At 41.5% G+C, this 24156-nt stretch overlaps 34 non-coding genes across 34 annotated transcripts; all 34 read right to left on the reverse strand.

Moving 5' to 3' along the window:
* Positions 1-606: 606 nt before the first annotated feature.
* On the reverse strand, positions 607-678 carry trnap-agg (transfer RNA proline (anticodon AGG)). The gene has a single exon. It is a non-coding gene; the product is annotated as a tRNA-Pro (tRNA).
* A 411-nt stretch (positions 679-1089) lies between these two features.
* trnap-agg (transfer RNA proline (anticodon AGG)) lies at positions 1090-1161 on the reverse strand. Its single transcript has one exon. It is a non-coding gene; the product is annotated as a tRNA-Pro (tRNA).
* A 323-nt stretch (positions 1162-1484) lies between these two features.
* Positions 1485-1556, reverse strand: trnap-agg (transfer RNA proline (anticodon AGG)). Its single transcript has one exon. It is a non-coding gene; the product is annotated as a tRNA-Pro (tRNA).
* Positions 1557-2133: 577 nt separating this feature from the next.
* trnap-ugg (transfer RNA proline (anticodon UGG)) lies at positions 2134-2205 on the reverse strand. The gene has a single exon. It is a non-coding gene; the product is annotated as a tRNA-Pro (tRNA).
* A 1256-nt stretch (positions 2206-3461) lies between these two features.
* Positions 3462-3533, reverse strand: trnap-agg (transfer RNA proline (anticodon AGG)). Its single transcript has one exon. It is a non-coding gene; the product is annotated as a tRNA-Pro (tRNA).
* Positions 3534-3944: 411 nt separating this feature from the next.
* trnap-cgg (transfer RNA proline (anticodon CGG)) lies at positions 3945-4016 on the reverse strand. Its single transcript has one exon. It is a non-coding gene; the product is annotated as a tRNA-Pro (tRNA).
* A 332-nt stretch (positions 4017-4348) lies between these two features.
* On the reverse strand, positions 4349-4420 carry trnap-agg (transfer RNA proline (anticodon AGG)). The gene has a single exon. It is a non-coding gene; the product is annotated as a tRNA-Pro (tRNA).
* A 577-nt stretch (positions 4421-4997) lies between these two features.
* trnap-ugg (transfer RNA proline (anticodon UGG)) lies at positions 4998-5069 on the reverse strand. Its single transcript has one exon. It is a non-coding gene; the product is annotated as a tRNA-Pro (tRNA).
* Positions 5070-6326: 1257 nt separating this feature from the next.
* On the reverse strand, positions 6327-6398 carry trnap-agg (transfer RNA proline (anticodon AGG)). Its single transcript has one exon. It is a non-coding gene; the product is annotated as a tRNA-Pro (tRNA).
* A 411-nt stretch (positions 6399-6809) lies between these two features.
* trnap-cgg (transfer RNA proline (anticodon CGG)) lies at positions 6810-6881 on the reverse strand. Its single transcript has one exon. It is a non-coding gene; the product is annotated as a tRNA-Pro (tRNA).
* A 333-nt stretch (positions 6882-7214) lies between these two features.
* On the reverse strand, positions 7215-7286 carry trnap-agg (transfer RNA proline (anticodon AGG)). Its single transcript has one exon. It is a non-coding gene; the product is annotated as a tRNA-Pro (tRNA).
* Positions 7287-7609: 323 nt separating this feature from the next.
* trnap-agg (transfer RNA proline (anticodon AGG)) lies at positions 7610-7681 on the reverse strand. The gene has a single exon. It is a non-coding gene; the product is annotated as a tRNA-Pro (tRNA).
* A 573-nt stretch (positions 7682-8254) lies between these two features.
* On the reverse strand, positions 8255-8330 carry trnap-ugg (transfer RNA proline (anticodon UGG)). Its single transcript has one exon. It is a non-coding gene; the product is annotated as a tRNA-Pro (tRNA).
* Positions 8331-9587: 1257 nt separating this feature from the next.
* Positions 9588-9659, reverse strand: trnap-agg (transfer RNA proline (anticodon AGG)). The gene has a single exon. It is a non-coding gene; the product is annotated as a tRNA-Pro (tRNA).
* A 411-nt stretch (positions 9660-10070) lies between these two features.
* trnap-cgg (transfer RNA proline (anticodon CGG)) lies at positions 10071-10142 on the reverse strand. Its single transcript has one exon. It is a non-coding gene; the product is annotated as a tRNA-Pro (tRNA).
* Positions 10143-10490: 348 nt separating this feature from the next.
* trnap-agg (transfer RNA proline (anticodon AGG)) lies at positions 10491-10562 on the reverse strand. Its single transcript has one exon. It is a non-coding gene; the product is annotated as a tRNA-Pro (tRNA).
* A 576-nt stretch (positions 10563-11138) lies between these two features.
* trnap-ugg (transfer RNA proline (anticodon UGG)) lies at positions 11139-11210 on the reverse strand. The gene has a single exon. It is a non-coding gene; the product is annotated as a tRNA-Pro (tRNA).
* A 1256-nt stretch (positions 11211-12466) lies between these two features.
* trnap-agg (transfer RNA proline (anticodon AGG)) lies at positions 12467-12538 on the reverse strand. The gene has a single exon. It is a non-coding gene; the product is annotated as a tRNA-Pro (tRNA).
* Positions 12539-12949: 411 nt separating this feature from the next.
* Positions 12950-13021, reverse strand: trnap-cgg (transfer RNA proline (anticodon CGG)). The gene has a single exon. It is a non-coding gene; the product is annotated as a tRNA-Pro (tRNA).
* A 332-nt stretch (positions 13022-13353) lies between these two features.
* trnap-agg (transfer RNA proline (anticodon AGG)) lies at positions 13354-13425 on the reverse strand. The gene has a single exon. It is a non-coding gene; the product is annotated as a tRNA-Pro (tRNA).
* Positions 13426-14001: 576 nt separating this feature from the next.
* Positions 14002-14073, reverse strand: trnap-ugg (transfer RNA proline (anticodon UGG)). Its single transcript has one exon. It is a non-coding gene; the product is annotated as a tRNA-Pro (tRNA).
* A 1256-nt stretch (positions 14074-15329) lies between these two features.
* trnap-agg (transfer RNA proline (anticodon AGG)) lies at positions 15330-15401 on the reverse strand. Its single transcript has one exon. It is a non-coding gene; the product is annotated as a tRNA-Pro (tRNA).
* A 411-nt stretch (positions 15402-15812) lies between these two features.
* trnap-cgg (transfer RNA proline (anticodon CGG)) lies at positions 15813-15884 on the reverse strand. Its single transcript has one exon. It is a non-coding gene; the product is annotated as a tRNA-Pro (tRNA).
* Positions 15885-16216: 332 nt separating this feature from the next.
* trnap-agg (transfer RNA proline (anticodon AGG)) lies at positions 16217-16288 on the reverse strand. Its single transcript has one exon. It is a non-coding gene; the product is annotated as a tRNA-Pro (tRNA).
* A 577-nt stretch (positions 16289-16865) lies between these two features.
* On the reverse strand, positions 16866-16937 carry trnap-ugg (transfer RNA proline (anticodon UGG)). Its single transcript has one exon. It is a non-coding gene; the product is annotated as a tRNA-Pro (tRNA).
* A 1257-nt stretch (positions 16938-18194) lies between these two features.
* Positions 18195-18266, reverse strand: trnap-agg (transfer RNA proline (anticodon AGG)). The gene has a single exon. It is a non-coding gene; the product is annotated as a tRNA-Pro (tRNA).
* Positions 18267-18677: 411 nt separating this feature from the next.
* On the reverse strand, positions 18678-18749 carry trnap-cgg (transfer RNA proline (anticodon CGG)). Its single transcript has one exon. It is a non-coding gene; the product is annotated as a tRNA-Pro (tRNA).
* Positions 18750-19082: 333 nt separating this feature from the next.
* trnap-agg (transfer RNA proline (anticodon AGG)) lies at positions 19083-19154 on the reverse strand. The gene has a single exon. It is a non-coding gene; the product is annotated as a tRNA-Pro (tRNA).
* Positions 19155-19730: 576 nt separating this feature from the next.
* Positions 19731-19802, reverse strand: trnap-ugg (transfer RNA proline (anticodon UGG)). Its single transcript has one exon. It is a non-coding gene; the product is annotated as a tRNA-Pro (tRNA).
* A 1257-nt stretch (positions 19803-21059) lies between these two features.
* Positions 21060-21131, reverse strand: trnap-agg (transfer RNA proline (anticodon AGG)). The gene has a single exon. It is a non-coding gene; the product is annotated as a tRNA-Pro (tRNA).
* A 411-nt stretch (positions 21132-21542) lies between these two features.
* On the reverse strand, positions 21543-21614 carry trnap-cgg (transfer RNA proline (anticodon CGG)). Its single transcript has one exon. It is a non-coding gene; the product is annotated as a tRNA-Pro (tRNA).
* A 329-nt stretch (positions 21615-21943) lies between these two features.
* trnap-agg (transfer RNA proline (anticodon AGG)) lies at positions 21944-22015 on the reverse strand. Its single transcript has one exon. It is a non-coding gene; the product is annotated as a tRNA-Pro (tRNA).
* A 577-nt stretch (positions 22016-22592) lies between these two features.
* trnap-ugg (transfer RNA proline (anticodon UGG)) lies at positions 22593-22664 on the reverse strand. Its single transcript has one exon. It is a non-coding gene; the product is annotated as a tRNA-Pro (tRNA).
* A 1255-nt stretch (positions 22665-23919) lies between these two features.
* Positions 23920-23991, reverse strand: trnap-agg (transfer RNA proline (anticodon AGG)). The gene has a single exon. It is a non-coding gene; the product is annotated as a tRNA-Pro (tRNA).
* Between the last annotated feature and the right edge of the window lie 165 nt (positions 23992-24156).

Genomic DNA, 24156 nt, shown 5'->3' on the forward strand with positions numbered 1-24156 from the left:
TCTGGAATCCTCCCGAATCTCCCGATGAACCACTCCGGGCTTGGTAATGCTCCAAATCTAGTAGAAAACCTTCTTCTCTGGACAGTAGAGACAGCTACTCCAACAAAATCAGAATCAACTCTTTTTAATACCCTTGATTTCAGAAGAAAACATTAAATGAGTAGTGTCCCATTATTTTAGTCAATATAGAGTGTACTTGACTGATGTTTAAATATATATTACATTTACTGAACTATTAATCTAATCTGATAAACATACCAAGCCGAGTCTTTTCTGATTTCTAACAAGTCGTTCTCGTCTAGGAGGCATTGCGTCCACCTGGCTGCTTCTCCGGTCGTCACCTCCCCCAGCGCCCTGGACACACAGGTCCCCACTGCAGCAGGAGTGCAGCCCTGATCGTGACCTGCTCGCTCGTCTGTTTCTTGGCCTCATTTTTACGTTGAGTGTATTGAAGTTGAGGAGAGACTAAATTAGGTAGCTATTTTTCTGTTGTTGTTTTTTTTTTTTATTTGTGTGTTTGTGTTCATGTAATAGTTATATATTGAGATTTTGGCACGTACCAGACGACCGTTAATGTCGCCATCGTGTCCGGCAAAAAAACGAGCAGGGCTCGTCCGGGATTTGAACCCGGGACCTCTCGCACCCTAAGCGAGAATCATACCCCTAGACCAACGAGCCAGAGGTTGGGGGAAAAGTGTTTTTGTAGCCTGAGCGCCATCTATCAGTGACTACTGGAAGTGCACAATCTCTAAAACACGGATTCAGGTGGAGTGGAAGCCACATTCCAGACCCTTTGTCATTACAATATTGATGTTTTTTACTGAACTTAAAATATTTGAAAAATTAAACAGACTTCATATTAAAGCTGTTTTCTTAATGTTCTCCTTAGATGCTAGCTATCTATGACTGAAGCCGGGTCAATACGGCATCCTCCACTAAAACTAAGTAAGGTGTTCACACGCAGCTTCCAGAGGGACACACTAAAGAGCAGTGGATATGCAGAAGAACCTCGAGAGCACAGTTTTACTGTATGGTTCCAGTCAGTGAACAGTGTTGATTGATAGTCCATCTATGATAACCTTAAAAACCGGGCTCGTCCGGGATTTGAACCCGGGACCTCTCGCACCCTAAGCGAGAATCATACCCCTAGACCAACGAGCCAGACGGCCAAGCTCAAATCGTGTATTTTCCAGAACTTTTTTAAAAGCTTTAGCTATGGCCTATGCTAAAAATAAGAAGATATATAATGAGAATAATAATAATAATAATAATAATAATACGAAGAAGAAGAATGATTATTATAATATATTCCTACTCAGTCCCTTTGGGTAGCATATTGCTAAGATGATAATAATAAGGATTTAGCTGAGTGGAAGTTCTGATGGGGTATAGCAGGTCATTAATAAACTTCCTTCAAGAGATGAACTGTTAGTTGATCCCAGTTTCTCACTGCTCTACGGTTTCAGTCTGCACACAAAAGAGCAGGGCTCGTCCGGGATTTGAACCCGGGACCTCTCGCACCCTAAGCGAGAATCATACCCCTAGACCAACGAGCCAGACACAGAGTAACCGTTCATAGTTTTTCAGGATTGCCACGTCTTAGCAGTTAGAGGCCTCCTCCACATGGAGTCTAGTTGTAGCACCATCTATCAGTGACTGTTAGACAGAGTCCGTTAGATCACAACATTTCTTAATGTACTAAAACAACAACCTAGCAGCTCTAAACTTCTTTCACTCTCTACTAATCATCAACTCTCACTACTGACATATCGTTTCATTAAGCTGGTCATACTGGTGGGACGGAGCGGACATGCTGGTAATGCTGGCACATCGTTCAGGGTTCCATGAATAACTACATCTGTAGTCATTAGGAAACATTCACTGCTGTAGCTGAAACTTCTTCTGAGGCCTTTTTGTTGGTTTGGTCATTTTTTCTCCTCTAAGCTGATTCAGATCATGATTGGCGTTGATGGTTAATTCAGCAGGTGAGTCGTACAGGGTTTGAAATTACCTACAGGAGAGGACAGCGCGGTGCCTATCACTCAGGTAGTTCACCTGTAAGTCTCTCTCTGCTCCTGCATTGCTGGACGGGCCCTACATTCACTGATGGTCAGACCTTTCTCAGTAAAAGCAGGGCTCGCCCGGGATTTGAACCCGGGACCTCTCGCACCCAAAGCGAGAATCATACCCCTAGACCAACGAGCCACGCATAACGATCGTGTTTGCTAGCCTTTCCACAGCTGCCACGTCACATGTTGCAGCGTTGTTAGAAATACGGTTGTCATATGGGCGCATACGAATAGTGTTGTTCCACAAGCTTGTTTTTAGGGCTAGTAAACCTTGCTGGAGGAGGATGCGCACGTCGCACGCAGGTAACACAGAAATGATTATTAGGGCTAATATTATTCGACTGCGAAGTTATGGTGTTGTTGGCTTTGCTATTTTTTACTTAAGCAACACAACAACAATAAAACATTCCTGACCAGCCATAAGACTACCAACTAATATATGTTTGGAATAAACAAAAAACGAAATTAGCGATAAAATCATGAAGAATTTAAAGATGATTTATTTATTCAGTTAGTTGTTTGTTTGTTATTTTAAGTTGGTGTGAAAAAGCTGTGCTATTATCATAAATATCAGCACGGTAAGAGCGCTTCTCAACCAACCAGATTGTAAGGTCGGGACTACCGTTTGTATAATAACAAAAATAACATTTAGATAAACATTAAACATTAAATAAATGCATTTTGTATAAATAAATAAAGGTCCCTGACATTGACATCCAAAAAACTAAAGTGTCATATGCAAAACTTTACTTATAAAGTGTATGAATATATGACATGAACCAGCCCATCTGGAATCCTCCCGAATCTCCCGATGAACCACTCCGGGCTTGGTAATGCTCCAAATCTAGTAGAAAACCTTCTTCTCTGGACAGTAGAGACAGCTACTCCAACAAAATCAGAATCAACTCTTTTTAATACCCTTGATTTCAGAAGAAAACATTAAATGAGTAGTGTCCCATTATTTTAGTCAATATAGAGTGTACTTGACTGATGTTTAAATATATATTACATTTACTGAACTATTAATCTAATCTGATAAACATACCAAGCCGAGTCTTTTCTGATTTCTAACAAGTCGTTCTCGTCTAGGAGGCATTGCGTCCACCCGGCTGCTTCTCCGGTCGTCACCTCCCCCAGCGCCCTGGACACACAGGTCCCCACTGCAGCAGGAGTGCAGCCCTGATCGTGACCTGCTCGCTCGTCTGTTTCTTGGCCTCATTTTTACGTTGAGTGTATTGAAGTTGAGGAGAGACTAAATTAGGTAGCTATTTTTCTGTTGTTGTTTTTTTTTTTATTTGTGTGTTTGTGTTCATGTAATAGTTATATATTGAGATTTTGGCACGTACCAGACGACCGTTAATGTCGCCATCGTGTCCGGCAAAAAAACGAGCAGGGCTCGTCCGGGATTTGAACCCGGGACCTCTCGCACCCTAAGCGAGAATCATACCCCTAGACCAACGAGCCAGAGGTTGGGGGAAAAGTGTTTTTGTAGCCTGAGCGCCATCTATCAGTGACTACTGGAAGTGCACAATCTCTAAAACACGGATTCAGGTGGAGTGGAAGCCACATTCCAGACCCTTTGTCATTACAATATTGATGTTTTTTACTGAACTTAAAATATTTGAAAAATTAAACAGACTTCATATTAAAGTTGTTTTCTTAATGTTCTCCTTAGATGCTAGCTATCTATGACTGAAGCCGGGTCAATACGGCATCCTCCACTAAAACTAAGTAAGGTGTTCACACGCAGCTTCCAGAGGGACACACTAAAGAGCAGTGGATATGCAGAAGAACCTCGAGAGCACAGTTTTACTGTATGGTTCCAGTCAGTGAACAGTGTTGATTGATAGTCCATCTATGATAACCTTAAAAAACGGGCTCGTCCGGGATTTGAACCCGGGACCTCTCGCACCCGAAGCGAGAATGATACCCCTAGACCAACGAGCCAGACGGGAAAGCTCAAATCGTGTATTTTCCAGAACTTTTTTAAAAGCTTTAGCTATGGCCTATGCTAAAAATAAGAAGATATATAATGAGAATAATAATAATAATAATAATAATAATAATAATAATACGAAGAAGAAGAATGATTATTATAACATATTCCTACTCAGTCCCTTTGGGTAGCATATTGCTAAGATGATAATAATAAGGATTTAGCTGAGTGGAAGTTCTGATGGGGTATAGCAGGTCATTAATAAACTTCCTTCAAGAGATGAACTGTTAGTTGATCCCAGTTTCTCACTGCTCTACGGTTTCAGTCTGCACACAAAAGAGCAGGGCTCGTCCGGGATTTGAACCCGGGACCTCTCGCACCCTAAGCGAGAATCATACCCCTAGACCAACGAGCCAGACACAGAGTAACCGTTCATAGTTTTTCAGGATTGCCACGTCTTAGCAGTTAGAGGCCTCCTCCACATGGAGTCTAGTTGTAGCACCATCTATCAGTGACTGTTAGACAGAGTCCGTTAGATCACAACATTTCTTAATGTACTAAAACAACAACCTAGCAGCTCTAAACTTCTTTCACTCTCTACTAATCATCAACTCTCACTACTGACATATCGTTTCATTAAGCTGGTCATACTGGTGGGACGGAGCGGACATGCTGGTAATGCTGGCACATCGTTCAGGGTTCCATGAATAACTACATCTGTAGTCATTAGGAAACATTCACTGCTGTAGCTGAAACTTCTTCTGAGGCCTTTTTGTTGGTTTGGTCATTTTTTCTCCTCTAAGCTGATTCAGATCATGATTGGCGTTGATGGTTAATTCAGCAGGTGAGTCGTACAGGGTTTGAAATTACCTACAGGAGAGGACAGCGCGGTGCCTTTCACTCAGGTAGTTCACCTGTAAGTCTCTCTCTGCTCCTGCATTGCTGGACGGGCCCTACATTCACTGATGGTCAGACCTTTCTCAGTAAAAGCAGGGCTCGCCCGGGATTTGAACCCGGGACCTCTCGCACCCAAAGCGAGAATCATACCCCTAGACCAACGAGCCACGCTTAACGAACGTGTTTGCTAGCCTTTCCACAGCTGCCACGTCACATGTTGCAGCGTTGTTAGAAATACGGTTGTCATATGGGCGCATACGAATAGTGTTGTTCCACAAGCTTGTTGTTAGGGCTAGTAAACCTTGCTGGAGGAGGATGCGCACGTCGCACGCAGGTAACACAGAAATGATTATTAGGGCTAATATTATTCGACTGCGAAGTTATGGTGTTGTTGGCTTTGCTATTTTTTATTTAAGCAACACAACAACAATAAAACATTCCTGACCAGCCATAAGACTACCAACTAATATATGTTTGGAATAAACAAAAAACGAAATTAGCGATAAAATCATGAAGAATTTAAAGATGATTTATTTATTCAGTTAGTTGTTTGTTTGTTATTTTAAGTTGGTGTGAAAAAGCTGTGCTATTATCATAAATATCAGCACGGTAAGAGCGCTTCTCAACTAACCAGATTGTAAGGTCGGGACTACCGTTTGTATAATAACAAAAATAACATTTAGATAAACATTAAACATTAAATAAATGCATTTTGTATAAATAAATAAAGGTCCCTGACATTGACATCCAAAAAACTAAAGTGTCATATGCAAAACTTTACTTATAAAGTGTATGAATATATGACATGAACCAGCCCATCTGGAATCCTCCCGAATCTCCCGATGAACCACTCCGGGCTTGGTAATGCTCCAAATCTAGTAGAAAACCTTCTTCTCTGGACAGTAGAAACAGCTACTCCAACAAAATCAGAATCAACTCTTTTTAATACCCTTGATTTCAGAAGAAAACATTAAATGAGTAGTGTCCCATTATTTTAGTCAATATAGAGTGTACTTGACTGATGTTTAAATATATATTACATTTACTGAACTATTAATCTAATCTGATAAACATACCAAGCCGAGTCTTTTCTGATTTCTAACAAGTCGTTCTCGTCTAGGAGGCATTGCGTCCACCTGGCTGCTTCTCCGGTCGTCACCTCCCCCAGCGCCCTGGACACACAGGTCCCCACTGCAGCAGGAGTGCAGCCCTGATCGTGACCTGCTCGCTCGTCTGTTTCTTGGCCTCATTTTTACGTTGAGTGTATTGAAGTTGAGGAGAGACTAAATTAGGTAGCTATTTTTCTGTTGTTGTTTTTTTTTTTTATTTGTGTGTTTGTGTTCATGTAATAGTTATATATTGAGATTTTGGCACGTACCAGACGACCGTTAATGTCGCCATCGTGTCCGGCAAAAAAACGAGCAGGGCTCGTCCGGGATTTGAACCCGGGACCTCTCGCACCCTAAGCGAGAATCATACCCCTAGACCAACGAGCCAGAGGTTGGGGGAAAAGTGTTTTTGTAGCCTGAGCGCCATCTATCAGTGACTACTGGAAGTGCACAATCTCTAAAACACGGATTCAGGTGGAGTGGAAGCCACATTCCAGACCCTTTGTCATTACAATATTGATGTTTTTTACTGAACTTAAAATATTTGAAAAATTAAACAGACTTCATATTAAAGTTGTTTTCTTAATGTTCTCCTTAGATGCTAGCTATCTATGACTGAAGCCGGGTCAATACGGCATCCTCCACTAAAACTAAGTAAGGTGTTCACACGCAGCTTCCAGAGGGACACACTAAAGAGCAGTGGATATGCAGAAGAACCTCGAGAGCACAGTTTTACTGTATGGTTCCAGTCAGTGAACAGTGTTGATTGATAGTCCATCTATGATAACCTTAAAAGCCGGGCTCGTCCGGGATTTGAACCCGGGACCTCTCGCACCCGAAGCGAGAATCATACCCCTAGACCAACGAGCCAGACGGGCAAGCTCAAATCGTGTATTTTCCAGAACTTTTTCAAAAGCTTTAGCTATGGCCTATGCTAAAAAATAAGAAGATGTATAATGAGAATAATAATAATAATAATAATAATAATAATAATAATACGAAGAAGAAGAATGATTATTATAATTTATTCCCACTCAGTCCCTTTGGGTAGCATATTGCTAAGATGATAATAATAAGGATTTAGCTGAGTGGAAGTTCTGGTGGGGTATAGCAGGTCATTAATAAACTTCCTTCAAGAGATGAACTGTTAGTTGATCCCAGTTTCTCACTGCTCTACGGTTTCAGTCTGCACACAAAAGAGCAGGGCTCGTCCGGGATTTGAACCCGGGACCTCTCGCACCCTAAGCGAGAATCATACCCCTAGACCAACGAGCCAGACTGCCAAGCTCAAATCGTGTATTTTCCAGAACTTTTTTAAAAGCTTTAGCTATGGCCTATGCTAAAAATAAGAAGATATATAATGAGAATAATAATAATAATAATAATAATAATACGAAGAAGAAGAATGATTATTATAATATATTCCTACTCAGTCCCTTTGGGTAGCATATTGCTAAGATGATAATAATAAGGATTTAGCTGAGTGGAAGTTCTGATGGGGTATAGCAGGTCATTAATAAACTTCCTTCAAGAGATGAACTGTTAGTTGATCCCAGTTTCTCACTGCTCTACGGTTTCAGTCTGCACACAAAAGAGCAGGGCTCGTCCGGGATTTGAACCCGGGACCTCTCGCACCCTAAGCGAGAATCATACCCCTAGACCAACGAGCCAGACACAGAGTAACCGTTCATAGTTTTTCAGGATTGCCACGTCTTAGCAGTTAGAGGCCTCCTCCACATGGAGTCTAGTTGTAGCACCATCTATCAGTGACTGTTAGACAGAGTCCGTTAGATCACAACATTTCTTAATGTACTAAAACAACAACCTAGCAGCTCTAAACTTCTTTCACTCTCTACTAATCATCAACTCTCACTACTGACATATCGTTTCATTAAGCTGGTCATACTGGTGGGACGGAGCGGACATGCTGGTAATGCTGGCACATCGTTCAGGGTTCCATGAATAACTACATCTGTAGTCATTAGGAAACATTCACTGCTGTAGCTGAAACTTCTTCTGAGGCCTTTTTGTTGGTTTGGTCATTTTTTCTCCTCTAAGCTGATTCAGATCATGATTGGCGTTGATGGTTAATTCAGCAGGTGAGTCGTACAGGGTTTGAAATTACCTACAGGAGAGGACAGCGCGGTGCCTATCACTCAGGTAGTTCACCTGTAAGTCTCTCTCTGCTCCTGCATTGCTGGACGGGCCCTACATTCACTGATGGTCAGACCTTTCTCAGTAAAAGCAGGGCTCGCCCGGGATTTGAACCCGGGACCTCTCGCACCCAAAGCGAGAATCATACCCCTAGACCAACGAGGCACGCATAACGATCGTGTTTGCTAGCCTTTCCACAGCTGCCACGTCACATGTTGCAGCGTTGTTAGAAATACGGTTGTCATATGGGCGCATACGAATAGTGTTGTTCCACAAGCTTGTTTTTAGGGCTAGTAAACCTTGCTGGAGGAGGATGCGCACGTCGCACGCAGGTAACACAGAAATGATTATTAGGGCTAATATTATTCGACTGCGAAGTTATGGTGTTGTTGGCTTTGCTATTTTTTACTTAAGCAACACAACAACAATAAAACATTCCTGACCAGCCATAAGACTACCAACTAATATATGTTTGGAATAAACAAAAAACGAAATTAGCGATAAAATCATGAAGAATTTAAAGATGATTTATTTATTCAGTTAGTTGTTTGTTTGTTATTTTAAGTTGGTGTGAAAAAGCTGTGCTATTATCATAAATATCAGCACGGTAAGAGCGCTTCTCAACCAACCAGATTGTAAGGTCGGGACTACCGTTTGTATAATAACAAAAATAACATTTAGATAAACATTAAACATTAAATAAATGCATTTTGTATAAATAAATAAAGGTCCCTGACATTGACATCCAAAAAACTAAAGTGTCATATGCAAAACTTTACTTATAAAGTGTATGAATATATGACATGAACCAGCCCATCTGGAATCCTCCCGAATCTCCCGATGAACCACTCCGGGCTTGGTAATGCTCCAAATCTAGTAGAAAACCTTCTTCTCTGGACAGTAGAGACAGCTACTCCAACAAAATCAGAATCAACTCTTTTTAATACCCTTGATTTCAGAAGAAAACATTAAATGAGTTGTGTCCCATTATTTTAGTCAATATAGAGTGTACTTGACTGATGTTTAAATATATATTACATTTACTGAACTATTAATCTAATCTGATAAACATACCAAGCCGAGTCTTTTCTGATTTCTAACAAGTCGTTCTCGTCTAGGAGGCATTGCGTCCACCTGGCTGCTTCTCCGGTCGTCACCTCCCCCAGCGCCCTGGACACACAGGTCCCCACTGCAGCAGGAGTGCAGCCCTGATCGTGACCTGCTCGCTCGTCTGTTTCTTGGCCTCATTTTTACGTTGAGTGTATTGAAGTTGAGGAGAGACTAAATTAGGTAGCTATTTTTCTGTTGTTTTTTTTTTTTTTTATTTGTGTGTTTGTGTTCATGTAATAGTTATATATTGAGATTTTGGCACGTACCAGACGACCGTTAATGTCGCCATCGTGTCCGGCAAAAAAACGAGCAGGGCTCGTCCGGGATTTGAACCCGGGACCTCTCGCACCCTAAGCGAGAATCATACCCCTAGACCAACGAGCCAGAGGTTGGGGGAAAAGTGTTTTTGTAGCCTGAGCGCCATCTATCAGTGACTACTGGAAGTGCACAATCTCTAAAACACGGATTCAGGTGGAGTGGAAGCCACATTCCAGACCCTTTGTCATTACAATATTGATGTTTTTTACTGAACTTAAAATATTTGAAAAATTAAACAGACTTCATATTAAAGTTGTTTTCTTAATGTTCTCCTTAGATGCTAGCTATCTATGACTGAAGCCGGGTCAATACGGCATCCTCCACTAAAACTAAGTAAGGTGTTCACACGCAGCTTCCAGAGGGACACACTAAAGAGCAGTGGATATGCAGAAGAACCTCGAGAGCACAGTTTTACTGTATGGTTCCAGTCAGTGAACAGTGTTGATTGATAGTCCATCTATGATAACCTTAAAAGCCGGGCTCGTCCGGGATTTGAACCCGGGACCTCTCGCACCCGAAGCGAGAATCATACCCCTAGACCAACGAGCCAGACGGGCAAGCTCAAATCGTGTATTTTCCAGAACTTTTTCAAAAGCTTTAGCTATGGCCTATGCTAAAAAATAAGAAGATGTATAATGAGAATAATGAGAATAATAATAATAATAATAATAATAATAATAATAATAATAATACGAAGAAGAAGAATGATTATTATAATTTATTCCTACTCAGTCCCTTTGGGTAGCATATTGCTAAGATGATAATAATAAGGATTTAGCTGAGTGGAAGTTCTGGTGGGGTATAGCAGGTCATTAATAAACTTCCTTCAAGAGATGAACTGTTAGTTGATCCCAGTTTCTCACTGCTCTACGGTTTCAGTCTGCACACAAAAGAGCAGGGCTCGTCCGGGATTTGAACCCGGGACCTCTCGCACCCTAAGCGAGAATCATACCCCTAGACCAACGAGCCAGACACAGAGTAACCGTTCATAGTTTTTCAGGATTGTCACGTCTTAGCAGTTAGAGGCCTCCTCCACATGGAGTCTAGTTGTAGCACCATCTATCAGTGACTGTTAGACAGAGTCCGTTAGATCACAACATTTCTTAATGTACTAAAACAACAACCTAGCAGCTCTAAACTTCTTTCACTCTCTACTAATCATCAACTCTCACTACTGACATATCGTTTCATTAAGCTGGTCATACTGGTGGGACGGAGCGGACATGCTGGTAATGCTGGCACATCGTTCAGGGTTCCATGAATAACTACATCTGTAGTCATTAGGAAACATTCACTGCTGTAGCTGAAACTTCTTCTGAGGCCTTTTTGTAGGTTTGGTCATTTTCCTCCTCTAAGCTGATTCAGATCATGATTGGCGTTGATGGTTAATTCAGCAGGTGAGTCGTACAGGGTTTGAAATTACCTACAGGAGAGGACAGCGCGGTGCCTATCACTCAGGTAGTTCACCTGTAAGTCTCTCTCTGCTCCTGCATTGCTGGACGGGCCCTACATTCACTGATGGTCAGACCTTTCTCAGTAAAAGGAGGGCTCGCCCGGGATTTGAACCCGGGACCTCTCGCACCCAAAGCGAGAATCATACCCCTAGACCAACGAGCCATGCTTAACGATCGTGTTTGCTAGCCTTTCCACAGCTGCCACGTCACATGTTGCAGCGTTGTTAGAAATATGGTTGTCACATGGGCGCATACGAATAGTGTTGTTCCACAAGCTTGTTGTTAGGGCTAGTAAACCTTGCTGGAGGAGGATGCGCACGTCGCACGCAGGTAACACAGAAATGATTATTAGGGCTAATATTATTCGACTGCGAAGTTATGGTGTTGTTGGCTTTGCTATTTTTTATTTAAGCAACACAACAACAATAAAACATTCCTGACCAGCCATAAGACTACCAACTAATATATGTTTGGAATAAACAAAAAACGAAATTAGCGATAAAATCATGAAGAATTTAAAGATGATTTATTTATTCAGTTAGTTGTTTGTTTGTTATTTTAAGTTGGTGTGAAAAAGCTGTGCTATTATCACAAATATCAGCAAGGTAAGAGCGCTTCTCAACCAACCAGATTGTAAGGTCGGGACTACCGTTTGTATAATAACAAAAATAACATTTAGATAAACATTAAACATTAAATAAATGCATTTTGTATAAATAAATAAAGGTCCCTGACATTGACATCCAAAAAACTAAAGTGTCATATGCAAAACTTTACTTATAAAGTGTATGAATATATGACATGAACCAGCCCATCTGGAATCCTCCCGAATCTCCCGATGAACCACTCCGGGCTTGGTAATGCTCCAAATCTAGTAGAAAACCTTCTTCTCTGGACAGTAGAGACAGCTACTCCAACAAAATCAGAATCAACTCTTTTTAATACCCTTGATTTCAGAAGAAAACATTAAATGAGTAGTGTCCCATTATTTTAGTCAATATAGAGTGTACTTGACTGATGTTTAAATATATATTACATTTACTGAACTATTAATCTAATCTGATAAACATACCAAGCCGAGTCTTTTCTGATTTCTAACAAGTCGTTCTCGTCTAGGAGGCATTGCGTCCACCCGGCTGCTTCTCCGGTCGTCACCTCCCCCAGCGCCCTGGACACACAGGTCCCCACTGCAGCAGGAGTGCAGCCCTGATCGTGACCTGCTCGCTCGTCTGTTTCTTGGCCTCATTTTTACGTTGAGTGTATTGAAGTTGAGGAGAGACTAAATTAGGTAGCTATTTTTCTGTTGTTGTTTTTTTTTTTATTTGTGTGTTTGTGTTCATGTAATAGTTATATATTGAGATTTTGGCACGTACCAGACGACCGTTAATGTCGCCATCGTGTCCGGCAAAAAAACGAGCAGGGCTCGTCCGGGATTTGAACCCGGGACCTCTCGCACCCTAAGCGAGAATCATACCCCTAGACCAACGAGCCAGAGGTTGGGGGAAAAGTGTTTTTGTAGCCTGAGCGCCATCTATCAGTGACTACTGGAAGTGCACAATCTCTAAAACACGGATTCAGGTGGAGTGGAAGCCACATTCCAGACCCTTTGTCATTACAATATTGATGTTTTTTACTGAACTTAAAATATTTGAAAAATTAAACAGACTTCATATTAAAGTTGTTTTCTTAATGTTCTCCTTAGATGCTAGCTATCTATGACTGAAGCCGGGTCAATACGGCATCCTCCACTAAAACTAAGTAAGGTGTTCACACGCAGCTTCCAGAGGGACACACTAAAGAGCAGTGGATATGCAGAAGAACCTCGAGAGCACAGTTTTACTGTATGGTTCCAGTCAGTGAACAGTGTTGATTGATAGTCCATCTATGATAACCTTAAAAACCGGGCTCGTCCGGGATTTGAACCCGGGACCTCTCGCACCCGAAGCGAGAATGATACCCCTAGACCAACGAGCCAGACGGGAAAGCTCAAATCGTGTATTTTCCAGAACTTTTTTAAAAGCTTTAGCTATGGCCTATGCTAAAAATAAGAAGATATATAATGAGAATAATAATAATAATAATAATAATAATAATAATAATACGAAGAAGAAGAATGATTATTATAACATATTCCTACTCAGTCCCTTTGGGTAGCATATTGCTAAGATGATAATAATAAGGATTTAGCTGAGTGGAAGTTCTGATGGGGTATAGCAGGTCATTAATAAACTTCCTTCAAGAGATGAACTGTTAGTTGATCCCAGTTTCTCACTGCTCTACGGTTTCAGTCTGCACACAAAAGAGCAGGGCTCGTCCGGGATTTGAACCCGGGACCTCTCGCACCCTAAGCGAGAATCATACCCCTAGACCAACGAGCCAGACACAGAGTAACCGTTCATAGTTTTTCAGGATTGCCACGTCTTAGCAGTTAGAGGCCTCCTCCACATGGAGTCTAGTTGTAGCACCATCTATCAGTGACTGTTAGACAGAGTCCGTTAGATCACAACATTTCTTAATGTACTAAAACAACAACCTAGCAGCTCTAAACTTCTTTCACTCTCTACTAATCATCAACTCTCACTACTGACATATCGTTTCATTAAGCTGGTCATACTGGTGGGACGGAGCGGACATGCTGGTAATGCTGGCACATCGTTCAGGGTTCCATGAATAACTACATCTGTAGTCATTAGGAAACATTCACTGCTGTAGCTGAAACTTCTTCTGAGGCCTTTTTGTAGGTTTGGTCATTTTCCTCCTCTAAGCTGATTCAGATCATGATTGGCGTTGATGGTTAATTCAGCAGGTGAGTCGTACAGGGTTTGAAATTACCTACAGGAGAGGACAGCGCGGTGCCTATCACTCAGGTAGTTCACCTGTAAGTCTCTCTCTGCTCCTGCATTGCTGGACGGGCCCTACATTCACTGATGGTCAGACCTTTCTCAGTAAAAGGAGGGCTCGCCCGGGATTTGAACCCGGGACCTCTCGCACCCAAAGCGAGAATCATACCCCTAGACCAACGAGCCATGCTTAACGATCGTGTTTGCTAGCCTTTCCACAGCTGCCACGTCACATGTTGCAGCGTTGTTAGAAATATGGTTGTCACATGGGCGCATACGAATAGTGTTGTTCCACAAGCTTGTTGTTAGGGCTAGTAAACCTTGCTGGAGGAGGATGCGCACGTCGCACGCAGGTAACACAGAAATGATTATTAGGGCTAATATTATTCGACTGCGAAGTTATGGTGTTGTTGGCTTTGCTATTTTTTATTTAAGCAACACAACAACAATAAAACATTCCTGACCAGCCATAAGACTACCAACTAATATATGTTTGGAATAAACAAAAAACGAAATTAGCGATAAAATCATGAAGAATTTAAAGATGATTTATTTATTCAGTTAGTTGTTTGTTTGTTATTTTAAGTTGGTGTGAAAAAGCTGTGCTATTATCACAAATATCAGCAAGGTAAGAGCGCTTCTCAACCAACCAGATTGTAAGGTCGGGACTACCGTTTGTATAATAACAAAAATAACATTTAGATAAACATTAAACATTAAATAAATGCATTTTGTATAAATAAATAAAGGTCCCTGACATTGACATCCAAAAAACTAAAGTGTCATATGCAAAACTTTACTTATAAAGTGTATGAATATATGACATGAACCAGCCCATCTGGAATCCTCCCGAATCTCCCGATGAACCACTCCGGGCTTGGTAATGCTCCAAATCTAGTAGAAAACCTTCTTCTCTGGACAGTAGAGACAGCTACTCCAACAAAATCAGAATCAACTCTTTTTAATACCCTTGATTTCAGAAGAAAACATTAAATGAGTAGTGTCCCATTATTTTAGTCAATATAGAGTGTACTTGACTGATGTTTAAATATATATTACATTTACTGAACTATTAATCTAATCTGATAAACATACCAAGCCGAGTCTTTTCTGATTTCTAACAAGTCGTTCTCGTCTAGGAGGCATTGCGTCCACCCGGCTGCTTCTCCGGTCGTCACCTCCCCCAGCGCCCTGGACACACAGGTCCCCACTGCAGCAGGAGTGCAGCCCTGATCGTGACCTGCTCGCTCGTCTGTTTCTTGGCCTCATTTTTACGTTGAGTGTATTGAAGTTGAGGAGAGACTAAATTAGGTAGCTATTTTTCTGTTGTTGTTTTTTTTTTTATTTGTGTGTTTGTGTTCATGTAATAGTTATATATTGAGATTTTGGCACGTACCAGACGACCGTTAATGTCGCCATCGTGTCCGGCAAAAAAACGAGCAGGGCTCGTCCGGGATTTGAACCCGGGACCTCTCGCACCCTAAGCGAGAATCATACCCCTAGACCAACGAGCCAGAGGTTGGGGGAAAAGTGTTTTTGTAGCCTGAGCGCCATCTATCAGTGACTACTGGAAGTGCACAATCTCTAAAACACGGATTCAGGTGGAGTGGAAGCCACATTCCAGACCCTTTGTCATTACAATATTGATGTTTTTTACTGAACTTAAAATATTTGAAAAATTAAACAGACTTCATATTAAAGTTGTTTTCTTAATGTTCTCCTTAGATGCTAGCTATCTATGACTGAAGCCGGGTCAATACGGCATCCTCCACTAAAACTAAGTAAGGTGTTCACACGCAGCTTCCAGAGGGACACACTAAAGAGCAGTGGATATGCAGAAGAACCTCGAGAGCACAGTTTTACTGTATGGTTCCAGTCAGTGAACAGTGTTGATTGATAGTCCATCTATGATAACCTTAAAAACCGGGCTCGTCCGGGATTTGAACCCGGGACCTCTCGCACCCGAAGCGAGAATGATACCCCTAGACCAACGAGCCAGACGGGAAAGCTCAAATCGTGTATTTTCCAGAACTTTTTTAAAAGCTTTAGCTATGGCCTATGCTAAAAATAAGAAGATATATAATGAGAATAATAATAATAATAATAATAATAATAATAATAATACGAAGAAGAAGAATGATTATTATAACATATTCCTACTCAGTCCCTTTGGGTAGCATATTGCTAAGATGATAATAATAAGGATTTAGCTGAGTGGAAGTTCTGATGGGGTATAGCAGGTCATTAATAAACTTCCTTCAAGAGATGAACTGTTAGTTGATCCCAGTTTCTCACTGCTCTACGGTTTCAGTCTGCACACAAAAGAGCAGGGCTCGTCCGGGATTTGAACCCGGGACCTCTCGCACCCTAAGCGAGAATCATACCCCTAGACCAACGAGCCAGACACAGAGTAACCGTTCATAGTTTTTCAGGATTGCCACGTCTTAGCAGTTAGAGGCCTCCTCCACATGGAGTCTAGTTGTAGCACCATCTATCAGTGACTGTTAGACAGAGTCCGTTAGATCACAACATTTCTTAATGTACTAAAACAACAACCTAGCAGCTCTAAACTTCTTTCACTCTCTACTAATCATCAACTCTCACTACTGACATATCGTTTCATTAAGCTGGTCATACTGGTGGGACGGAGCGGACATGCTGGTAATGCTGGCACATCGTTCAGGGTTCCATGAATAACTACATCTGTAGTCATTAGGAAACATTCACTGCTGTAGCTGAAACTTCTTCTGAGGCCTTTTTGTTGGTTTGGTCATTTTTTCTCCTCTAAGCTGATTCAGATCATGATTGGCGTTGATGGTTAATTCAGCAGGTGAGTCGTACAGGGTTTGAAATTACCTACAGGAGAGGACAGCGCGGTGCCTTTCACTCAGGTAGTTCACCTGTAAGTCTCTCTCTGCTCCTGCATTGCTGGACGGGCCCTACATTCACTGATGGTCAGACCTTTCTCAGTAAAAGCAGGGCTCGCCCGGGATTTGAACCCGGGACCTCTCGCACCCAAAGCGAGAATCATACCCCTAGACCAACGAGCCACGCTTAACGAACGTGTTTGCTAGCCTTTCCACAGCTGCCACGTCACATGTTGCAGCGTTGTTAGAAATACGGTTGTCATATGGGCGCATACGAATAGTGTTGTTCCACAAGCTTGTTGTTAGGGCTAGTAAACCTTGCTGGAGGAGGATGCGCACGTCGCACGCAGGTAACACAGAAATGATTATTAGGGCTAATATTATTCGACTGCGAAGTTATGGTGTTGTTGGCTTTGCTATTTTTTATTTAAGCAACACAACAACAATAAAACATTCCTGACCAGCCATAAGACTACCAACTAATATATGTTTGGAATAAACAAAAAACGAAATTAGCGATAAAATCATGAAGAATTTAAAGATGATTTATTTATTCAGTTAGTTGTTTGTTTGTTATTTTAAGTTGGTGTGAAAAAGCTGTGCTATTATCATAAATATCAGCACGGTAAGAGCGCTTCTCAACTAACCAGATTGTAAGGTCGGGACTACCGTTTGTATAATAACAAAAATAACATTTAGATAAACATTAAACATTAAATAAATGCATTTTGTATAAATAAATAAAGGTCCCTGACATTGACATCCAAAAAACTAAAGTGTCATATGCAAAACTTTACTTATAAAGTGTATGAATATATGACATGAACCAGCCCATCTGGAATCCTCCCGAATCTCCCGATGAACCACTCCGGGCTTGGTAATGCTCCAAATCTAGTAGAAAACCTTCTTCTCTGGACAGTAGAAACAGCTACTCCAACAAAATCAGAATCAACTCTTTTTAATACCCTTGATTTCAGAAGAAAACATTAAATGAGTAGTGTCCCATTATTTTAGTCAATATAGAGTGTACTTGACTGATGTTTAAATATATATTACATTTACTGAACTATTAATCTAATCTGATAAACATACCAAGCCGAGTCTTTTCTGATTTCTAACAAGTCGTTCTCGTCTAGGAGGCATTGCGTCCACCTGGCTGCTTCTCCGGTCGTCACCTCCCCCAGCGCCCTGGACACACAGGTCCCCACTGCAGCAGGAGTGCAGCCCTGATCGTGACCTGCTCGCTCGTCTGTTTCTTGGCCTCATTTTTACGTTGAGTGTATTGAAGTTGAGGAGAGACTAAATTAGGTAGCTATTTTTCTGTTGTTGTTTTTTTTTTTTATTTGTGTGTTTGTGTTCATGTAATAGTTATATATTGAGATTTTGGCGCGTACCAGACGACCGTTAATGTCGCCATCGTGTCCGGCAAAAAAACGAGCAGGGCTCGTCCGGGATTTGAACCCGGGACCTCTCGCACCCTAAGCGAGAATCATACCCCTAGACCAACGAGCCAGAGGTTGGGGGAAAAGTGTTTTTGTAGCCTGAGCGCCATCTATCAGTGACTACTGGAAGTGCACAATCTCTAAAACACGGATTCAGGTGGAGTGGAAGCCACATTCCAGACCCTTTGTCATTACAATATTGATGTTTTTTACTGAACTTAAAATATTTGAAAAATTAAACAGACTTCATATTAAAGTTGTTTTCTTAATGTTCTCCTTAGATGCTAGCTATCTATGACTGAAGCCGGGTCAATACGGCATCCTCCACTAAAACTAAGTAAGGTGTTCACACGCAGCTTCCAGAGGGACACACTAAAGAGCAGTGGATATGCAGAAGAACCTCGAGAGCACAGTTTTACTGTATGGTTCCAGTCAGTGAACAGTGTTGATTGATAGTCCATCTATGATAACCTTAAAAGCCGGGCTCGTCCGGGATTTGAACCCGGGACCTCTCGCACCCGAAGCGAGAATCATACCCCTAGACCAACGAGCCAGACGGGCAAGCTCAAATCGTGTATTTTCCAGAACTTTTTCAAAAGCTTTAGCTATGGCCTATGCTAAAAAATAAGAAGATGTATAATGAGAATAATAATAATAATAATAATAATAATAATAATAATACGAAGAAGAAGAATGATTATTATAATTTATTCCCACTCAGTCCCTTTGGGTAGCATATTGCTAAGATGATAATAATAAGGATTTAGCTGAGTGGAAGTTCTGGTGGGGTATAGCAGGTCATTAATAAACTTCCTTCAGGAGATGAACTGTTAGTTGATCCCAGTTTCTCACTGCTCTACGGTTTCAGTCTGCACACAAAAGAGCAGGGCTCGTCCGGGATTTGAACCCGGGACCTCTCGCACCCTAAGCGAGAATCATACCCCTAGACCAACGAGCCAGACACAGAGTAACCGTTCATAGTTTTTCAGGATTGTCACGTCTTAGCAGTTAGAGGCCTCCTCCACATGGAGTCTAGTTGTAGCACCATCTATCAGTGACTGTTAGACAGAGTCCGTTAGATCACAACATTTCTTAATGTACTAAAACAACAACCTAGCAGCTCTAAACTTCTTTCACTCTCTACTAATCATCAACTCTCACTACTGACATATCGTTTCATTAAGCTGGTCATACTGGTGGGACGGAGCGGACATGCTGGTAATGCTGGCACATCGTTCAGGGTTCCATGAATAACTACATCTGTAGTCATTAGGAAACATTCACTGCTGTAGCTGAAACTTCTTCTGAGGCCTTTTTGTAGGTTTGGTCATTTTCCTCCTCTAAGCTGATTCAGATCATGATTGGCGTTGATGGTTAATTCAGCAGGTGAGTCGTACAGGGTTTGAAATTACCTACAGGAGAGGACAGCGCGGTGCCTATCACTCAGGTAGTTCACCTGTAAGTCTCTCTCTGCTCCTGCATTGCTGGACGGGCCCTACATTCACTGATGGTCAGACCTTTCTCAGTAAAAGCAGGGCTCGTCCGGGATTTGAACCCGGGACCTCTCGCACCCAAAGCGAGAATCATACCCCTAGACCAACGAGCCATGCTTAACGATCGTGTTTGCTAGCCTTTCCACAGCTGCCACGTCACATGTTGCAGCGTTGTTAGAAATATGGTTGTCATATGGGCGCATACGAATAGTGTTGTTCCACAAGCTTGTTGTTAGGGCTAGTAAACCTTGCTGGAGGAGGATGCGCACGTCGCACGCAGGTAACACAGAAATGATTATTAGGGCTAATATTATTCGACTGCGAAGTTATGGTGTTGTTGGCTTTGCTATTTTTTATTTAAGCAACACAACAACAATAAAACATTCCTGACCAGCCATAAGACTACCAACTAATATATGTTTGGAATAAACAAAAAACGAAATTAGCGATAAAATCATGAAGAATTTAAAGATGATTTATTTATTCAGTTAGTTGTTTGTTTGTTATTTTAAGTTGGTGTGAAAAAGCTGTGCTATTATCACAAATATCAGCAAGGTAAGAGCGCTTCTCAACCAACCAGATTGTAAGGTCGGGACTACCGTTTGTATAATAACAAAAATAACATTTAGATAAACATTAAACATTAAATAAATGCATTTTGTATAAATAAATAAAGGTCCCTGACATTGACATCAAAAAAACTAAAGTGTCATATGCAAAACTTTACTTATAAAGTGTATGAATATATGACATGAACCAGCCCATCTGGAATCCTCCCGAATCTCCCGATGAACCACTCCGGGCTTGGTAATGCTCCAAATCTAGTAGAAAACCTTCTTCTCTGGACAGTAGAGACAGCTACTCCAACAAAATCAGAATCAACTCTTTTTAATACCCTTGATTTCAGAAGAAAACATTAAATGAGTAGTGTCCCATTATTTTAGTCAATATAGAGTGTACTTGACTGATGTTTAAATATATATTACATTTACTGAACTATTAATCTAATCTGATAAACATACCAAGCCGAGTCTTTTCTGATTTCTAACAAGTCGTTCTCGTCTAGGAGGCATTGCGTCCACCTGGCTGCTTCTCCGGTCGTCACCTCCCCCAGCGCCCTGGACACACAGGTCCCCACTGCAGCAGGAGTGCAGCCCTGATCGTGACCTGCTCGCTCGTCTGTTTCTTGGCCTCATTTTTACGTTGAGTGTATTGAAGTTGAGGAGAGACTAAATTAGGTAGCTATTTTTCTGTTGTTGGTTTTTTTTTTTATTTGTGTGTTTGTGTTCATGTAATAGTTATATATTGAGATTTTGGCACGTACCAGACGACCGTTAATGTCGCCATCGTGTCCGGCAAAAAAACGAGCAGGGCTCGTCCGGGATTTGAACCCGGGACCTCTCGCACCCTAAGCGAGAATCATACCCCTAGACCAACGAGCCAGAGGTTGGGGGAAAAGTGTTTTTGTAGCCTGAGCGCCATCTATCAGTGACTACTGGAAGTGCACAATCTCTAAAACACGGATTCAGGTGGAGTGGAAGCCACATTCCAGACCCTTTGTCATTACAATATTGATGTTTTTTACTGAACTTAAAATATTTGAAAAATTAAACAGACTTCATATTAAAGTTGTTTTCTTAATGTTCTCCTTAGATGCTAGCTATCTATGACTGAAGCCGGGTCAATACGGCATCCTCCACTAAAACTAAGTAAGGTGTTCACACGCAGCTTCCAGAGGGACACACTAAAGAGCAGTGGATATGCAGAAGAACCTCGAGAGCACAGTTTTACTGTATGGTTCCAGTCAGTGAACAGTGTTGATTGATAGTCCATCTATGATAACCTTAAAAACCGGGCTCGTCCGGGATTTGAACCCGGGACCTCTCGCACCCGAAGCGAGAATCACACCCCTAGACCAACGAGCCAGACGGGCAAGCGCAAATCGTGTATTTTCCAGAACTTTTTTAAAAGCTTTAGCTATGGCCTATGCTAAAAATAAGAAGATATATAATGAGAATAATAATAATAATAATAATAATAATAATAATACGAAGAAGAAGAATGATTATTATAACATATTCCTACTCAGTCCCTTTGGGTAGCATATTGCTAAGATGATAATAATAAGGATTTAGCTGAGTGGAAGTTCTGATGGGGTATAGCAGGTCATTAATAAACTTCCTTCAAGAGATGAACTGTTAGTTGATCCCAGTTTCTCACTGCTCTACGGTTTCAGTCTGCACACAAAAGAGCAGGGCTCGTCCGGGATTTGAACCCGGGACCTCTCGCACCCTAAGCGAGAATCATACCCCTAGACCAACGAGCCAGACACAGAGTAACCGTTCATAGTTTTTCAGGATTGCCACGTCTTAGCAGTTAGAGGCCTCCTCCACATGGAGTCTAGTTGTAGCACCATCTATCAGTGACTGTTAGACAGAGTCCGTTAGATCACAACATTTCTTAATGTACTAAAACAACAACCTAGCAGCTCTAAACTTCTTTCACTCTCTACTAATCATCAACTCTCACTACTGACATATCGTTTCATTAAGCTGGTCATACTGGTGGGACGGAGCGGACATGCTGGTAATGCTGGCACATCGTTCAGGGTTCCATGAATAACTACATCTGTAGTCATTAGGAAACATTCACTGCTGTAGCTGAAACTTCTTCTGAGGCCTTTTTGTTGGTTTGGTCATTTTTTCTCCTCTAAGCTGATTCAGATCATGATTGGCGTTGATGGTTAATTCAGCAGGTGAGTCGTACAGGGTTTGAAATTACCTACAGGAGAGGACAGCGCGGTGCCTATCACTCAGGTAGTTCACCTGTAAGTCTCTCTCTGCTCCTGCATTGCTGGACGGGCCCTACATTCACTGATGGTCAGACCTTTCTCAGTAAAAGCAGGGCTCGCCCGGGATTTGAACCCGGGACCTCTCGCACCCAAAGCGAGAATCATACCCCTAGACCAACGAGCCACGCTTAACGATCGTGTTTGCTAGCCTTTCCACAGCTGCCACGTCACATGTTGCAGCGTTGTTAGAAATACGGTTGTCATATGGGCGCATAGGAATAGTGTTGTTCCACAAGCTTGTTTTTAGGGCTAGTAAACCTTGCTGGAGGAGGATGCGCACGTCGCACGCAGGTAACACAGAAATGATTATTAGGGCTAATATTATTCGACTGCGAAGTTATGGTGTTGTTGGCTTTGCTATTTTTTACTTAAGCAACACAACAACAATAAAACATTCCTGACCAGCCATAAGACTACCAACTAATATATGTTTGGAATAAACAAAAAACGAAATTAGCGATAAAATCATGAAGAATTTAAAGATGATTTATTTATTCAGTTAGTTGTTTGTTTGTTATTTTAAGTTGGTGTGAAAAAGCTGTGCTATTATCATAAATATCAGCACGGTAAGAGCGCTTCTCAACCAACCAGATTGTAAGGTCGGGACTACCGTTTGTATAATAACAAAAATAACATTTAGATAAACATTAAACATTAAATAAATGCATTTTGTATAAATAAATAAAGGTCCCTGACATTGACATCCAAAAAACTAAAGTGTCATATGCAAAACTTTACTTATAAAGTGTATGAATATATGACATGAACCAGCCCATCTGGAATCCTCCCGAATCTCCCGATGAACCACTCCGGGCTTGGTAATGCTCCAAATCTAGTAGAAAACCTTCTTCTCTGGACAGTAGAGACAGCTACTCCAACAAAATCAGAATCAACTCTTTTTAATACCCTTGATTTCAGAAGAAAACATTAAATGAGTAGTGTCCCATTATTTTAGTCAATATAGAGTGTACTTGACTGATGTTTAAATATATATTACATTTACTGAACTATTAATCTAATCTGATAAACATACCAAGCCGAGTCTTTTCTGATTTCTAACAAGTCGTTCTCGTCTAGGAGGCATTGCGTCCACCTGGCTGCTTCTCCGGTCGTCACCTCCCCCAGCGCCCTGGACACACAGGTCCCCACTGCAGCAGGAGTGCAGCCCTGATCGTGACCTGCTCGCTCGTCTGTTTCTTGGCCTCATTTTTACGTTGAGTGTATTGAAGTTGAGGAGAGACTAAATTAGGTTGCTATTTTTCTGTTGTTGTTTTTTTTTAATTTGTGTGTGTGTTTTCATGTAATAGTTATATATTGAGATTTTGGCACGTACCAGACGACCGTTAATGTCGCCATCGTGTCCGGCAAAAAAACGAGCAGGGCTCGTCCGGGATTTGAACCCGGGACCTCTCGCACCCTAAGCGAGAATCATACCCCTAGACCAACGAGCCAGAGGTTGGGGGAAAAGTGTTTTTGTAGCCTGAGCGCCATCTATCAGTGACTACTGGAAGTGCACAATCTCTAAAACACGGATTCAGGTGGAGTGGAAGCCACATTCCAGACCCTTTGTCATTACAATATTGATGTTTTTTACTGAACTTAAAATATTTGAAAAA

This window comes from Salminus brasiliensis, chromosome 3 (assembly GCF_030463535.1).
Source record: "Salminus brasiliensis chromosome 3, fSalBra1.hap2, whole genome shotgun sequence".
In the NCBI taxonomy this organism is placed as follows: Eukaryota; Metazoa; Chordata; class Actinopteri; order Characiformes; family Bryconidae; genus Salminus; species Salminus brasiliensis.